This window comes from Cicer arietinum, chromosome 7 (assembly GCF_000331145.2).
Source record: "Cicer arietinum cultivar CDC Frontier isolate Library 1 chromosome 7, Cicar.CDCFrontier_v2.0, whole genome shotgun sequence".
Taxonomy (NCBI): Eukaryota; Viridiplantae; Streptophyta; class Magnoliopsida; order Fabales; family Fabaceae; genus Cicer; species Cicer arietinum.
In genome coordinates, this window is record NC_021166.2 from 12,202,361 (window position 1) to 12,206,112 (window position 3,752).

Below are 3,752 nucleotides of genomic sequence, written 5' to 3' on the forward strand. Positions count from 1 at the left end.
CACCAAAGAGAGAAGATTCGGTTTTTTAATGTGTTGGGGTCACTGAACTGCGTCGTTTTAAAAGAAAAAATATTGTAAAAAAGTAAATCTTAAATATATTTTACTTAATATTCTTGAAAGTCTAGAGTTTAATATCTTATTTGGTTAAAATTCAAATTACTCATTAGATAATCAAAATATTCATCATTAACCTTATAATTGCAATAAATTATATCTTTTTATAATTTTTATAATATTAAATTTTATCTTTTTAGACTATTTTGATAATTCAATAATTAATTTAAATTTTTAATTGTGTCATGGATTAAAGGAATAATATTTTACATTTTTAAATACTAAAATTATGATTTACCTTTTAATTTTGTGATCATGTTCATCATTTATAAAAGTAAAAGATAAAAAGATTTAAAAAATATAAAGAATCAAAAAAATATCAACTAAATGATAAAGATCTAAAAATATATTTAAGTCAACAAATAACTAGTAAAGGGAAACTAATGCTAAATAGGATAACTATACTTTACTTGTTCTTTAAAAAAAATAAAAATAAAATAAAAAACAATTAAGAGAATTTGTACTTCTCATTAGTTGTCAAATGTAAAATTAATTTAAAGTGCACATTGTATTTTTATTAAACTCATTATACTTATAATAGAAAATTATTTAGGTGTGCATGCCAACAAAATTATAAATGTTTATGTCCATTGTTTAGTAGAATTTGTTTTATCCTTACTAAATATTAAAGGTGTTCCATGTGCAGTTTAAATCAATTTTAAAAGAAAAACTAAATTGATCAAAAGATTAAAATATTAACCGTCGGTTCAATATGAATGATAACTTAAAGAAATATTAATTTGATATGATCTAAATTAATGTGAATTAATTTAAAATGGTTTTTGGCTTATTCAAATTACAATTAGTTAGTTATAAATTTTATTTTAATAATATTATTACAAAAATTACATTAATATAATAAATTTATAATGAAATATTATATATAATATACTAAAAATTAATATTATGAAATAATATATAGTTATTAGGTTTGAATTATATAAAATAGTAATAAAAATATATCAATTTAAATAAATAAGTTTTATTAAAAATTAATTGAAATTAACAAATAATAGTTTAATGCAACATCTCACACCAATAAAAAAATAAATAAGGATTAAAATTTATAAATACGTTTTAGTTCGACTTTTACAAATGAATCTGAAATCTAATACCATTTGAGCGATTTTCATAAAAAAAAAATTAATTTAGATATTAATATTCAGTTTTGTGCATGTTTTTTTTTTGGATTGGTTTGTGGTTTTGTTTGTTGGTTTTGTATTGCTTTTTTTGTTGCACCTAATTCAATTGCTTAGAATTAAATAAAAATTAATTGGCTTAATTATAGTTTTAATTTTTTATTTTTTTATCTAATATTTGTTTTAGTCCTTTATTTTTTATTTTAAATCATTTTTGTAAGTTATCTTTTAGAAGTTATCTATCTTAATTCTTGCCACAATTACTCTAAAAATTATAATAACATTTGATTATTGAAATATATTATAACAATCGTTAATATGTATCATTTATAATATTCTTTAAAAAATATTTATTTAACTCAATAATAGGTTTAAAACATATGTAAACTTTTTTAAAGAAATAATATTTATCAAAGTTTGTTATAATTTCATTTTATCTTTATTAAAATTGCAAATTTAACTTTACAACTGCTTCAATATTAAATATCAATAATTCATAAAAGTTGTTTAGAACAATTATGAAAAAAAATGACTAATATTAATTATTTATAAAATATATCCGACAAAAATAAATTAAAAAAATAAATAATCAAAATGTATATTTAATAAAATATAATAAATAAAAACCAAATTAATTTCACACATTCCAACTCGAGAGGGAGAGGGGGGGACCTAGCCTACAAGAACGTATACACTCAATTTACACTTTTCTAGATACAAAGGTGACGATATTTGTATAAGGGTGCTATTTTGGGTTAGTCAAAATCTTAATGTCTCGTTTAATTTGTTTGATTTTATTGTGTTTTGGAAAGTGCATGTTCTTGATTGAGAAGAGGAGTCCCCTAATTCGCCACTGTTTTTGGTTCGATGTATGCCACTATGTCATCTTCACATAATGAATATATTCAGTTTTATGTTCATCCACTAACTAAATGCTAGTTTGATATTCTCTTGCCTTATCTTTTTTGTTTGTACCTTTGCTTTTTATACATTGTAAGGAAATTATTTGTATACACTCACCTAAAGTAATGTTTGGAAGTTTACAATAAACTAAAATAAAATATCCGTCTGTGTATAATAATTTTGGATTTATATTTTTGAGTGAGATAAAAATTACATTCATGAGTGCAAAGATAATGCAGCGGCGTAAAAAATGTACATTGTCATTCAGTTTAAACAATTCAATCTACCACATTTTACTATATAGTGTTTAATCAATTATATTTATTTAATTATTTATTATCATGACGAATTACAATTAAATGATAATATAAAACAACTTTACATTCTGAATGAATTATATTTATTCTCTACATTCATTCCTACATGTATTTTCTTAATTATGTCAATACACAATATATCTTCTTAATTTGAAACAAAGTTTGTCTATATTTACTAAATCAGTTTTTTATCTTTAGTAGGCTCTTTTTCTTCAAATGAAAATATACTGTAAAATTAATTTTTAATTGTTTATTGAAATTATTTTAAAGTATATATATCATTTAAATTGTAAAAAGAAAAATAGTGACATTATTTAGACTAGCATATAGATATAATAAATATAAATAAATTTGTAACATAATTAATAATATCTTAAATTATTTAGTATGAAGACCTATTTCTCTTTACTGAATAAATCTTATTTTCAGACCTAAAACTCTTGTTTTAGAAGCGTAAACTTTAGATCAATCCTTCATTTAATAAGCATAAATTTTATATAATTGCTTCTAAAAATAACATGTGTTACAAAAAAATATACAAAAAAAAATATTTTTATTGTATCATTTTTAATATATTTAATTTCTACGATTTTTAGAAGGTATTACATTACATAATCTATACTAAAATTACATAAGACCTATTTTATCAAGTAAAATATATAGGTGGTGATTTTTCAATAATTTTTTTCTCTTGTGTATTTGACAATAAATGCAACAATAATAATAATGATATTAAATTTGTAAAATTAAAATAAAGTTAAACTATTTTTTGGAATACACATTAAACTTATTTGATTTGTAAATAATAATTAGTGGAAAGATAATATATCAAATAGATATAGAAACAAAAATAATAATTTATATTATATAATTCAATAATATAAACATTTATATTGTTGTCTTAAATATTTATCATTAACGACAAATAATTCATTTTCTTAAAATGTTAAATAATCAAACGACAAATTTGGTATAATTAAGGAAATGATAAAATCATATTCTATGTATACAGTAATTGATTCTTTTCGCGATTTTAATTTCGAAAATACTTTCAACATGCACTAGAATTTTCCCTTAATTTTATACGGAGTAAAGATATGCTCCCACATATAAGAATAAGAAATTCAAAACTATAGTAATAGTTTCAGCCAATTCAAGTATAAATTTTAATTGAATTTATATAGAGAAGATACGGAGAAGAAGATTTAGAGAATTATTTTGTCTTTTTTTTTTTTTTTTTTTTTTTTTTTTTTTTTTTTTTTAGATGGTTTAAAACAAT